This window comes from Pleurodeles waltl, chromosome 6, assembly GCF_031143425.1.
Source record: "Pleurodeles waltl isolate 20211129_DDA chromosome 6, aPleWal1.hap1.20221129, whole genome shotgun sequence".
Taxonomy (NCBI): Eukaryota; Metazoa; Chordata; class Amphibia; order Caudata; family Salamandridae; genus Pleurodeles; species Pleurodeles waltl.
In genome coordinates, this window is record NC_090445.1 from 15,459,600 (window position 1) to 15,474,264 (window position 14,665).

Consider the following 14,665-nt stretch of genomic DNA (forward strand, 5'->3'; position numbering starts at 1 on the left):
GACTCAACGCTCCTTTTCGAGCCTGAAAGCCCAACTTGCGCAATCCCACAAAGTATTGAATTGGAGTCTTTGTGAACATAATTGACATTGCAGTGGCAGAAGTTAACGTGTTCTGTTACTAACTGGTAAGAAAGGAAGTCAGGGGTGGATGCATGCATACTAGTCTGTGTCCAGCCCGGGAGCTCCAGAGACGTGTTGGAGCATCAGGACAGACTGAAGGGCGAGGTAACTCACAGCAGCATCCCAGAACCATATTTGACGAGCCCTTCATGCACTGTGTCTGGTTATGACACTCATACTGTCATAAATGCACACAGCCACTCTAGTAGATTTGTGATATCTCCTTGTAGGGAGATCAAAGATTCCCATTTACACTGGCAACCTCATGTGGGAAGACACCTCGCCTGTTGCCTGCTGAACCAAGGGCTGGGCAAGGACCAGAAGGACGCGGTAGAAGGTTGTATCTGACATTTGCTAACAGTGGCCCAACTTCAGTGACAGAACACAGCTGAAGGTCTGAGCTTCTGGGGATCAGCCAGACCACAGAGGTGTGTCTTACAGAATGTGGAAGCAGAGGAGGGCCTGATGGGGCGGGGAAGGGTTGTTACTCATACAAAAACAAGTGCAGTTCTAAAAGTGGGTTACACCGAGCTGCTCTCCTGGCTGCCTCCAGGTACACAAGAAAAAATCAATGGGAGTGCCCCCACTCCATCCTCACAGCACCTGCATCTCATGCGAGCATAGTAATGAGACCCTCGGGGCCACCTTTCTTTTGTGGTAGATATTACCCACTAATACCAGTGGCCAGTAGGGTTGTCATAGGATCTCACCTCCCTCAGGAGGTATAGTCTGGGTACTAAGTGACAGTTACAGTTGTCTCCAACCCCTCCTAAAACCTTCTCTTTGTTATCACACACAGGGACCAGGACCAGGTTAAGAACATATTGGATGTGTTGGGGACCCCTAATCAGTCCTTCACATCGTATACAGTCTCATAAAGGTCGACATGTTTCAGCCTCTTGCGCTCTTAGTCGGCGACTTTCATCAGGAACAGTGCTGCAGTAGATCCTACTATACCTGAGGAGAGAATTTTCCCTGCAGTATGGTGAATTCAGTCACTTCTCCGAGCAGGAATGCAACAGAGCACCATAGGCTGAACTTACAATTAGGAAAAACGGGGTGCTGTCTATGAGTTTAGGCAGACTTGATAGGACCAGAGTAGACACTGGCTGTTGTGAAGTCTCAAGCCAGAGATACCCACCCTCCTTAAGGAGCTCTGTGAATTTTCAAATCAGTCCACTGTGCCTGCTGGTACCAGGTGACTGACACTCATCCAGCCCCTCAGGCCTCACTGAAGGCAAAAGGTAGGCTGACTTTAGAAGTCATGCTGTGCTTATGGAATGGAAAGAGGGTTGCAGTGTGCAGGAACTGTCATTGACTGGCCATAGATAAGCAAGACGTATGGAGTGCAACTGGTACTTTAAAGCCCTATATATCTGTTAAGTGACTGATAGCATTTTTTGTCAAACTATCTTGTTTAGGTTTTATATAAGCATTGAAATCAACAAATACAGTGTGAAATTGAACAAGAGGTATCCATTTATATTCACATTTTTTTAAATCCTCTGATTGTACATCTGCCATTCATTCCATCGCTATCGCTTGCTACAGGCTGGCATGCCGCTGGGAAAGAGATGGGGCTGTTGGTTTCTTCCAGGCTGCCACTGTGGTTATTTTTGCAGCACCGAGGCAAAGCCAGAGGATGGGGCAGTCACTTGAGGATTGTCGTTTCAGAGAATAGTCTTGAAGGCTTAGTAGAGCAAGTGATGGTGTGAAAGGTGGAGGGTAGCCCAGTATAGTTTTCATTTGTGCTAAAATATCCGCCCAGAAAGGGCGGATAGTAAGAAAATCTCTGATGAGGCCACATCCCCTCCAGCAAAGGTCCGACTGATTGGGGACTACCTTTTTAAGTTTTGTAGAGTAAAGATACCAGTCAAATAAGAGTTTGTAATGTGCATCTCCCATGGCCAGGGAAAGGTTGAATCGAGGGATAGCATTCTATAGTTTCCACCATTGCTTGTCTGAGATTGAGGTATTGAGTCTGGTGTCACAGAACTGAACGTAACGGGGGTATAAGGTGGGGCTGTTGCAAGTAGATGGCTATAGAGAAAGGACATGGAGCCTCTCACACTTTCAGAGCGGCAAACAAATCTTTCAATTGGGGTGAGATCTCTAGTGGCCGCTAGGTGTGTTTGGTTGAAGAGCCCAGTCTATCAGTTGACTGTAGTGTTATCCTTCAGTAGCCATGTCACGTAGGCTCTCATTATTCTAATGAGACTACTGGATTTCGAGTGGCAGAATCGCCTGCGGTGTGGGAGACTGAGTCTCCAATCCGGGTTCTGCTCCGGCTAGCTAGCAGTGCCTCATCTCTACTCAAGCACACGGATGATTGGCCAGCCGAGCGCATGACATAACTGGTTTCTCTGGGGAGCCATGGTCACTCAGGTCTCATCCGTTTCTCTCAGTTACATTAGTCTCACATACACAATGACAAACAGGGGCAGTATATATTTCAGTAATGCTTTAATAAAGCGACTGCATCTTAGATAGCAAAGCGTGGACTGCAATAACCAGGATGATACAGCATGACAAGATTAAAATTGTGACAAGGAAAGTAAAACATAAAAATAATGCTACCATATTGTCACGAGAGTCAACAGACTAATTCCTACCTAAGCTTTGATAGAGCACAGCGTGTTAAGCTCTAATTCTGCCCTTCAGGTTCCCCTGGGAAGACATCATCCCCCATACCTGAGCAAAGGCCTGAAGTCTGCAAAACAGCTGTAGCGAAGCATTTGGCAATCAGCATACAGTCGTGGTTCTCTGGCTGGATACTCCAAAGTCCTTTTGACAATGTTCAAAGGTAAGCACATTCCAGTTGTGAATGAGGTCGGACAGCGTAAGGCAGCCCCACTATCTCCATTGATCAGATGGACCCGGTATTAACACTGGGAGAAATGCTGGATTAAAGCAAACGGGGGTACGTGGGGAGGGGAACGTGGTCCAACCCACCATCCTGGTCACCGAGTCTCATACCGATAGGGTTTTTTAGAGGGTGTGCTAAGGTATACGTTAGGGGGTTGATTATGTTTTGGTTTCCACAAGGCATCCCAAATGTTCCGTCCTGTTACTGCTCTGTCCATATGGAGCCAGTGTTTGTCAGATTCTCTTTTGGGACCAGTCTGGTATAACCCTCAGTTGCGCTGCCTTGTAATATAGGAAGATATCTGGAGTGCCGCCCCTCCTTCATCTCTCTGTTTACTAAGCAGTTTATAAGGAAGATGGGTGGTTGTGTGTCGGAACAACGCAGGTCTTTAGCACGCCTGCCTTAAGAACGTGGCTGAAACCACGAATGCGTCCCCGCAACGCATTCTTTTACCACGCAAGTCATTACAACGACTTGCCTTGGGGAAAGCACTGGACTTTGGAATAATATAGTTTACTATTCCAACTCCAGTCAGCGCCACAGTAGGGAAAGTGTTGGACTTAAAGTCCAACATCAGTCCAACAACACTTTCGCTAAGGCAAGTCGTTGTAATGACTTGAGTGGTAAAGGAATGCGTTGTAAAGACGCATTTGTGATTCAGGCCGCGTTGTGAAGGCACAACCTGACTCGAGCCGCGTTGTTAAGGCTGTTTCCCAAGATGGGCTCTTTTGTTTTGCCATATGAAATGTAGTACCATAGAGCAAAGCTTGGAAAAAAAGTCCTGGTCCGGTTCAATTGGGAGGCCCTGAAAAAGAAATAAAACTCTAGGCAGCACAGTCATTTTGACGCATTAATATGGCCAAGTGTTAAGTTTAGTAGAAAATACTTTTGGGGATTTACTGGTAGCCGGTGATGGCTTCATAATGTGCCAGCTCTTGTTATAAGGTAGATAATGAGGCAGTTGGAGAAGTGAGAGAGAGTAGGATGTCATCTGCAAAGAGGGATATTTTATGATCGGTATGGCCAAAGGGAATACCTTTATTGCCTGTGTTTGCCTGATGCTGATTGCTACGGGTTCTAAGATGACAGCAAATAGCAGTGGTGTGAGGGGATACCCTTGTCTGGTACCCTGGTGTAGGGGAAAGGCGCCTGAGCCTACTCCATTCACCACCACATGAGAGTTGGGACTAGCGTAACTCACTTGAACCATGGTAATAAAGCGTTCATCGAAGCCAAACCTCCGGAGAGTATGAAAAAGAAAGGACCAATCCACTTGGTCGAAGGCCTTTTCTGCACCTAAGGACAGCTGACTTGCTGGGATCTTTTTTTAACTGCGTTATCAATCAGATGAATTACTCTCTTTAAATTATCATGAGTTTGCCGACCCTGAATAAAGCCAGACTGGTCCTGATGGATCAGATCTGGCAGGATGTTTTCTAGTCTGGTCACTAATATTCTAGTATAAGGTTTGGCATCCAGATTCATAAAGGCGATCGGTTGGTAAAAGGCACATTTGTGGGGGTCTTTTCCTTTCTTGGGGATGACTGTAATTAGGGCCTCGACAATAGAGAGGGTGACCTGTTTTGTCAATGCAGTAAAATTGAATAACTGCGTGAGGTGTTCTAAATGTTTTGTAGAAATGAGCTCTGAACCCATCGGGTCCAGAGCATTTATAAAGCTTGAGCTCTTTGAGGGTGCTCAGCACTTCCTCATCTTTGATGGGGTGGCACAAATCTTCGTTAAGATCTGAGGATAATTGGGTAAGTTCTTCCCTCCAAATAATCTAGTTGAGCCTTTTCACTATGTATTCCTGCTGTGTAGAGGGTTTCATAAAAGGTGTGGAACGTTTTTGCTTTGTCCTGTTCTGAAGTGACCATCTCATCTGAGTCTGTTGTGAGGTAGCCTATATATTCCATTTTGTGTTTTACTCTCAATTGGCTGACTAGCTGGGCACTAATTTTATTCCCTTTATCATAGGTCTTATGTGTAAGTCGAAGAAGGATAAATTCTGCTCTATTCATATAGATGGCATTTACTTTGCCCAAAAGCGCAGTGACTGTCTTCTGGCATTGTACTGTAGGGTTGCCTGTATGAGCCCTTTCTGCTATGTGGAGTTCTGCTTCTAGCAGTGATCTTTCACAGGTATTTTGTCTAGTTTGTGTGGCTAGCAAAGATATAGATTTCTCACATATCACAGCTTTAAAAGTGTGCCATGTAGTGGCATAAGACGTGTCTAAGGGAGAGTTATGATGAAAATATTCACAAATGGTTTTACTTATGTTGTCTCTAAAGAGGTGATCTCTCGTGAGGGAGTTTGGAAAAAAACATTGCCGTAATTTAGGAATAGGGGCTACCCAGGCTAGCACCACCTCAACCAGGGCATGATTGGATAGGGCGATTGAGTGGAATGTGGCCCGCCAAATTGAGTGTTCCAGGGACTGGCTGAGGAATATATAATCGAGCTGTGAATAGGAATGATGGGAGTGTGAGAAAAAAGTAAAACCACGTGTGGTAGGGTGGTGTTATCTCCAGGCATCAACTAGTCCCATGGAGTGCATTTCTTGTTTCGAAGCTTTGATGAAGCTCCCTGTGTGAGTCTGCTGTGAATGGGTAGTATCAAGTTTGGGATCTCAAACCAGGTTAAAATCACCCATCAGTATAATTTCCCCTTCAGCGAAACCCCCCAGCAGCGTGAAGAATGTGTGTAGAAACTTGGTCTGTGCAGTTTTTGGTCCGTAATGTGAGATAATTGTGTAGAGCTTGCCTCGGAGGTTGCCTTTAACCATCAATACTCTACCGCCTTTGTCTGTCTTGGTACCTAAAGGCTGAAAATTGAGAGAGGAGTGGAAAAGCAGAGCGACTCCAGTGTGTTTGGTGGATGCTGAGAAACGATAGATCTGGAGGCAGGACCTGTAACGAAGCATGTGATCTTCAGGCCGTTGTAGGTGTGTCTCCTGTAGGGCTACTATGCCATACCTATTATCAAGGAGATATTTCCAGACTTTGTTCCTCTTAGAGGGTGAGTTAAGCCCCTTTGTGATCCAGGTTAGTGTGGTTAATACCATATATGAGATTATCAGGTAATAGTATCTATTTTTATCAATGTTGGCGTACCTTTCCGAAGTGTGGGTTTCACCACTTCTAAAAGTAATACTCCCAGTTGCCCCCCACACATCACTCATGAAATAACAGACACACAATAAAACAGTAACAGTGAGGAGCCTAGGTCCCCAACATCTAGGTATATAAATTGTGGGAAGTAAGTAGAAGAATATCATGTCCCACATGTGGCATTCACGATTGTGTAATCAAAGAATAGTTTGAGGTCAACCGGGGATAGTAAAGTAGTGGTGTAGATTCACCCCAGATGGCTGTCTGTGTCTTAGAGTGTAGTAAGGTACTGTTCGGCAGCCCCGGCCCAGGATTAAAGAAAATGTTCCAAGTCTGCCTCTCCGGCATGCTGCTACGCGCGACCCATCTTACCGGTAAACAATGGAGAGCATTCACAGCAGAAATACTAGGGGAAGCTGTGTGGAGCAGAGGTAACCATGGGCCCTCAGTTGGGGGTGAAAAATCAGCCCAAAGCCCAGTGCTTTCCTTGTCTATTCGGTTGTCGCTGGGGGAGCCATTGTCTATGCTCTGAATCAGCAGTAATCTGAGAAGCTTGACCCTCTTATACCTGCCCCCCCCCCACAACACCTGCCTCCCTCTAAGATTTGCAGCCAGGAATCTTTATACCCAGAAATTATGGTTTCCTTCACTTTAAAAGAACAGAGCTTGGCCAAGACGTCTCTGGGGCGCTTCCCTCCTCCTTGAAGTTGTGGGCCTACCCTTTGAACTCTTTCAAATTTAATCTTCTGAGCCTCCGTGCCTAGGGCTTCTGAAAAGAAGCCAGTGACGAACGCCTCTAGATCAGGGCCCTCGGCGCCCTCCTCCAAATTCCATATGCAGACATTCTCCCTCCTAGAACAATTTTCTAGGTCCTCACATTTCAGTAAAGTGATACGGAGGTGGTCTTTGAGGTACTCCGAGGAGGCTTCGAGCTGTACTACCCTCTGTTCTAGTGTTTGTCTATTGGAGTCCAGTTCCTGTGTTTGAATCCCAATGGAGTCAATAGCTTTCTGCAGGGTGGTAAGTGTTGAATTAAAATCAGCCCACAGAGTCCCAAAGGACATGGTGAAGTCAGCCTGAAGTTCCTTCCATAGCTCTTTCTTAAAACCTTGTAGGGAGGCAAGAAGGTCCTCCTTCATTAGAGCCATGTCTGCAGTTGCTAATGACATGAATGCAGGGTAGGTGCCTCCACCAGTTGAAAATAGCTAGAGACCCTGTTTGCCTGAGATTTTTAAGGCGGCATGTGCGTAAAAGTCCACCGTTGTTTTGGGGGGGGGCACTTAAGAGTGTTCAGTCGCAAATATCTCCTTTATCATGCCACTTTATATCTATGTGCCGCTCTTAAAACGGGCTACAGAGTCCGTGACTCAAGTGGTCATTCCTGTGTCGCCCTCCTTTAATATTTGTACTCAGAGCTGGTGAGGAGATACTTATGGAAGCAGTCCTGCTCATTCTATGTGTACAATGGTGGGGGGGGGGGGCTTCGCATTCGGATCAAGAGTGGCACGGTTCTGAATGGGCTCTCCTGACAGCCATGCAGCATCTGGTTGGCTTTTACTATCTGGCTTTAACCTAATACAGGCATATTTGGAGTGCAAGGGCTTATGCTGGTGTTTTTAGAGCTGCAAAAGTCCCCCTTTCAGGCCTGGTGTATCTTAAAGTAGATAGTACTTACTGCGACAGTCAATGTTGGCAGCCTTAAAAACAGGGTGGATTGCAAAATTCTGATCCTAGAAGATGAGTCTCAAAGCGGTACGGCCACGGACGGGCTCCTACCCGAGCCGTAGGCTTAGTCCGATCCTCCAAGAGCAGCCTGGTATATACGCCAGGAGCTGCGTAGATCGCAGCCGTTAATAGCTGACACCTGCTCTGCTGCAGTCCCAGGGGCGAGCTGTATTCCTCTCCATTGCAGGACAGCATCCATGGCAGCAGGCAGGAAGGGGGCAGGCTGTGAGAGCACACGTCCTCAGGACCGGCCGCACACGTCCGGGAGATCACGTTAGGCCTGCCCACGGCCCATTTGATCGGCGTCATCCCGTCTCTTCATCTCACATGGGGCTTCATAAGAGGCAGCTCGGGGATCCCTCCAGTGCCCTGACAGTCTCGCCCCTCACACCTTGATGGGGAAGCCATCAAGGTTCACGGCTCCCCGTTGCCCGATTACACAAAGCAGTCTCCAACCCCCAGAAGTGTGTCTGGGGCCAGTACAGGAAAGGCAGTTTCTTGTGCACTAGAAAGACTTCTCTTTGAAGTTTCCCTACCAGAGACAGAAATAGGTATAATAAATGGACCTCTGATCCCACAAAGTTAGAGTCCTTCTGGACTGAGGACATTCTGCCAGGAGAGCTGGATGCTTTAGGAGGGACTTCTACTCTGCCTGTTGCTTTTTTGTGCTGGCTTGCTGCTTCTGTGCTGGGAGTGAAAGGACTAGACTTTGCTTTAGACATCCTGCTTCCAAAGGTTCTCCAAGGGCTTGGACTGAGCTTGCCTCCTGTTAGGAAGTCTCAGGGACATCAAAGACTTCATCTGCCAGCCCCTGGTCTCTCTTGAGAATTCTGACTTGCCAAATGGTGCCAAATCCAGTTCCTGGGCCCTTGGGAGTGACTTCTGGTGTAACTAAGAAGAGACAAGCACATCGACACCATAGCATCTTCAGAGCTGGCACCGATGCCCGACTCAACACCTCTGCCTGCACCGCAGCTGTGCAACAACTGCGATCGGAGCCGCAGGCCTGCCACCGCAGCATCATCTCTGAAGTCCCATCACAGCGTGAGTTCCGAGTGATGTGTCACCGACATCCATGACACCCGATTCCGAATCTGCCGCAGCACCTGTGGTCCTAAGGTGTGATTGCGACACCAGGAAGTCGACGCCTCGCGTCTTGACCTGCTGGATTCATCAACCCGCCTTCTCGTAAGGAACCAACGCCTCGCCACCGATCCACATCATCTCCCCTGCAACTGTGAGGAACAGAGTCCTCACCTCCCCTGCCCAGCAGTAAGAAACCAACTCTCCACCTCTCCGGTAGCAGTAAGGAATCAACGCTGAACTGGCTCCAGTGATGCCTCACCTCCCGACTCAGTGCATTGTCTTGGTTTCCTCATTTTCCAAGGTACTGTACCTGGGGTCAGTATGACTCCGTGACTGGCCCGCACTCCCTGTTGTGAATATCTCCATCAAGGCATAGGGATAGCCCCAGGTGGAGCTATTGTGTTTTTAAGTGGTATACTACGATTTAATCTTTGAAAATGTGTATCTTTGTTTCTGCATGATGGATTTTTGTCGTTTTGGTCTTGTTTTACTCAGATAATTATTGACTATGTTTCTAAACTGGTGTGGAGTACTTTTGTGCTGTTTTCAGTGTGTGTGTGTGTGTGTGTGTGTGTCTGTCTGTCTGTCTCTGGCCTGGTTTGTAGTGGGGACCTAAGGTCCTTATACCAGGTCCAGTTATCCATTATTCGTGAAATGTAGGCAGTGTCTAGCAGCTTAGGCTGTCTAGCGGTAGCTGTAGCAGAGCAGCCAAGGCTGAACTAGGAGACCTGCAAGGCTCTTGCAATACCACTATAGTCACACAGTACTTATACACAATAAAAGACAATACTCAATGTTACCAAAAATAAAGGTACTTTATTTTAGTGACACAAGGCCAAAAATATCTTAGAGGCAATACTCCTTCTGGAGGTAAGTATTATACACAATATATACACTAGCAACCAAAATCAGGTAAATAAACAGTCATAGAATAGTGCAAACAGTGAAAAATACAATAGGTTGCAATGGGCCTAGGGGCAACACAAACCATATACTAAAACAGTGGAATGCAAATGTCGAATTCCCCTCTAGGCAAGTGTAGTGTGTAGAGGGCACTGGGAGTGTAGGAAAACACCAAAGGTAAGTAAAGTACCCCACACCAGAGCCCAGGAAAACAGGAATAAAGTACATCAAGTTTCCTCAGAACACACTACAAGTTGTGATGAAGAATTATGCAAGAACCAAGCTAGACTGCAAGCAACCAATGATAGACTCCTGGACCTGAAGACCTGTGGAGGGAGGAGACGCTGTTTGCGTCGCTGGAGTCTGCAAACAAGCCTTGGTTCACGCAAGTACGTGTTTTGTGTCAAAGAGGAGCTGCCCGGACCCAGGAGGGACCTGAGGAGACAGAGGGGGCTCTCAGCACTTCAGAGAGCCCTCAGAAGAGCTGGCAGCACCCACAGGAGTTTCCGGGACACGGGGACAAAGGAGTTGCAAAGTGCGGTCATCGCAGCACTATACAGAAGGATCCCACGCCGCTGGAGAACAACTCTGAGAGCTGTGCATCGCAGGATGGAGTGCTGGGGACCTGAGCTATGTTGTGCATAAAGAACTTTTGGAAGAAGTGCACAGAAGCCCAAGAAGCTGCAGAGGACACGATGCACAGGGGTACTGTCTGACTCGGGGAGGCAAGCTCTTACATTCCACCAAATTTGCACAGCTGGATCTTTGGATAGTCAGGGTCACTTCGGTTCACCACCTGTGTTCCAGGGATCACGTTCATTGACAGGAGAGGAGTCCCAGAGTACCGGTCATCGTCGCAGAGAGGTGCCTGCTGAAGCAGGGAAGTGACTCCATCACTCCACATGAGATTCCTTTGGTTCGTCTAGTGCTGGGTGAAAACAGGCAGTCCTCAGAGTTTGCACACCTTGGAAACTGTTGCAGTTGCTGGCTGGAGCTGAAGTTGCAGGTCACAGGAGCCTTCCTGGATACTTTGTTGCAGTTATAGCGGTTCCTGGAGCAGTCTGCGGTTGATCTGACGGTCAGAAGCTGAAGCAGAGGATGCAGAGGAGTCCTGGAGGAATCTTGGAAACCAAATCTGAGGAAACACCCAGAGGAGAGACCCTAGATAGCCCAGAGAGGGAGATTGGCTACCTACCCAGGTATGCACCTATCAGGAGGGGTCTCTGATGTCACCTGCTGGCACTGGCCACTCAGATGCTTCCAGAGGGTCCCCACACCTCGGAATCCAAGATGGTTAATGCCAGAGACACTCTGGAGGAGCTATGGGCACCACCCCTGGGGTGTTGATGGACAGGGGAGTGGTCACTCCCCTTTCCTTTGTCCAGTTTCGCGCCAGATCAGGGACTAGGGGTCCCTGAGCCGGTGTAGACTGGAGTATGCAAGGAGGGCACCGTTTGTGCCCTTCAAAGCATTTCCAGAGGCTCTGCGAGGATACCCCTCCCATGCCTGTAACACCTATTTCCAATGGAAGAGGGTGTAACACCCGTCTCCTAAAGGAAATGCATTGTTCTGCCTTCCTGGGATTGAGCTGCTCAATCCCCAGGAGGGCAGAAACCTGGCTGTGAGGTGGCAGCAGCTGGGGCTTCAGTGGAAACCTCAGAGAGCTGGTTTGGTAGTACTGGGGATCCATGGTGGCGCCCCTGGGTGCATGGAATTGGCCCCCCAATACCAGATTTGGATTGGGGATTCAATTTCACAATCTTAGACATCTCACATGGCCATGTTCGGAGTTACCATTGTGAAGCTACATACATGTATTGACATATATGTGGTGTACGCTTATAATGGCGTCCCCGCACTCACGAAGTCTGGGAAATTAGCCCTGGACAACGTGGGGGCACCTTTGCTAGTGCAAGGGTGCACTCACTCACAGTAACTTTGCACCTAACCTTCAGTAAATGAAGGTTAGACAGTCAAAATGGCTGTGAAATAGTGTGTGCACTATTTCACTCAGGCTGGAGTGGCAGTCCTGAAGAAAGGTTTGTATGAGTTCCTTATGGGTGGCAAAAGACATGCCGCAGTCCATAACGATCTCCTGGAACCCCAATGCCCTTGGTCCCAAGGTACCATACTAGGGACTTATAAGGGGGGTCCAGTGTGCCAATCAGAATTGGAATATGGAGTCACTAAACTATAGTGACAAGGTTGGTAAACAGAGAGAGCATAAGCACTGGAGTTCTGGTTAGCAGAACTCCACTGACACAGTCAAGCATACTGATAACACACATGATCCACAAACTATGAGCACTGGGGTCCTGGCTAGCAGGATCCCAGTGAGACAGTAAAAACACACTGACAAACTGGCAGAAATTGAGGGTGACTTGCCAAGAAAGATGGTACTTTACTACAGTGTGTTCACAAATACTTTAGACATTGCCTCTGAGATAAGCCTAATTGCTCGTGCCAAGATACCAAGTGGGTGAGCAGGGTTTATCTTAGCTGTGTGGGTCCCTTATCCTGACTAGAATGAGGGTCTCTGCTTGGACAGGGATAAAACCACTGTCAACTAGAGACCCTATTTCTAGCACCACTGAATCTCCTGCTTATCTATGTTCTTCTAAGTCTTCACCAGGATCTCCTTTATGATATTGTGCTAGGGCAAATCATACGCCACCAAAGCACTATGGGCCAGATGTAGGTAGGCTTTTGCACCTCGCAAACGGCGAAAAACGCCGTTTGCGAGGTGCAAAAGCCCTCAAGCGATGCAGAAACACATTTTGCGAGTCGGAACCGACTCGCAAAATGTGTTTCCGACTCGCAAATAGGAAGGGGTGTTCCCTTCTTATTTGCGACTCGCACCGCGATTTAAGTTGATTTGTGACCGCAAAAGTGGTCGCAAATCAACTCGCAGTTACCATCCACTTGAAGTGGATGGTAACTCATTCGCAAAGGGGAAGGGGTCCCCACGGGACCCCTTCCCCTTTGTGAATGATCACAAAATTATTTTTTCAGAGCAGGCAGTGGTCCTATGGACCACTGCCTACTCTGAAAAAAACCGAAACAAAAGGTTTCGGTATTTTTTTCTATTTGCAGCTCGTTTTCCTTTAAGGAAAACGGGCTGCAAAGAGAAAAAAAAAAACCTGCTTTATTTAAAAGCAGTCACGGAGATGGTGGTCTGCTGTCTCCAGCAGGCCACCATCCCCGTGAGTGCCTAGACTCGCTATGGGGTCGCAAACTGCGACCCACCCCATAAATATTTATGAGGTGGGTCTTTGCGACCCCATAGCGAGTTGCAGAAGGTGTCTGAGACACCTTTCTGCATTCCAAATTGCGACTTGCAATTTGCGAGTCGCAGGGACTCGCAAATTGCAAATCGCAATTTGGAATCTTTCTACATCTGGCCCTATATTAGGAATAGAAGCCATCATCCACCAAAGATTTAGGCTCAAATTCAAGCACTTCCCGATTATGTGCTAACATGTCCAAAAAAACTTTGCCCTGGACATATTTGCTTTTGGGGGAATTATCCATCTCCTCATCATCTTCTCCTTTATACTTTTTGCACAAGGCCCAGTCAATGCAGCCTGAACTGCAGAAATATTCAAATCCTTCAAATCAGCCCCGAAAATCTGTAAAAGGGCATTTTCCTCCAGGTCCTGAACATGTTTCCTCTTGTTAACAGACTTGCTAGCAAAGGCCCCTCATCCCCCATGAATGCAGGAAGTGAACTTTAACTACTTCCCATTAATAACTTCCTCCTAGCAACCAATTCTCAAGCCTCACAAGACTTTAGAAGCTAAAAAGACAGCCTTGCTGTCTCCCCCACAGCCACATGCAAAAGAGACACAACCGTGGGGGCCAGGTGCTGCTAGTGTCCTCAGCACCCAAACGACCCACCTAGAATCGTCAAGGAGCCTCCTCGCCCCAGCCAAGCATATGTGAAGGGAGACCATTAACTAGGAGCTGATTTTGCACAATGGTGGCAGAATGTGCCCTGCTGGGCAACCCACTTCCCACAGTAGATACTTTTGAGAAATGGCCAGTAGTTTTGCTGCATGACGGATATCCCTTCCCCCGTTTTACAAGTTCCATAGGATATACCGGAACTTGTAATACAGCGGACAAGATATGCATCACGTTTGTGACGGATTATCCCATCCACCAAGATAGTAATCAAGTCCCTAAGTGTGTATGCATCAATTAAAGCTATAAATCTAGCTACTTGTTAGGATAGTAAAATGAAATAAATAATACAGCGAGGCCGGATAGTGAATTGCAATGTTATTCTGCCAAGCAAAGCCATCCAAGCAGCTCACACTTTCTAAATAAAAAAGCCATAAATAAGTAACTAAAGTGTCATCTTGTCAGCAAAGTAAATTTGTCAAAGATAACACACTGGATCCCGATTACAAGCTGAATGTCATATCATTAGTCTGACAAAAGCCTTAAGCCTCATCACCAAAACCTAATGGGCACACAAATAGGACAGTGTAACAATCCTTAAAATGCTACGGCCTTCATGTACAGCTCACCAGAACAGTGGCAAACATTAATAAATACATGGAAGCCAACGGCCAAAGGAGGCTGACCTAAAGCCCTCTCTTTTTCTTCTTCTGATTCTTTTGTGAAGAAATAATTAGGTTTTCCAGATGGCTAAATGTGTCTGCTGGTAGACCTAACATGGAGCTGCATGAAGGGAGTTTGTGTCCTAGAAGAGGGCTGCAGGAGGTAAAGGGGTATGTCAAGGTCTGTGGGCATGGATGTGCCTCCAATGAGAATCCCACTTCCCCTGCTTCCTCTCTGAGGATAGAACCAGCAGTACTTCAGTCTTACAGAGAGTCAGAAGGGAACGGG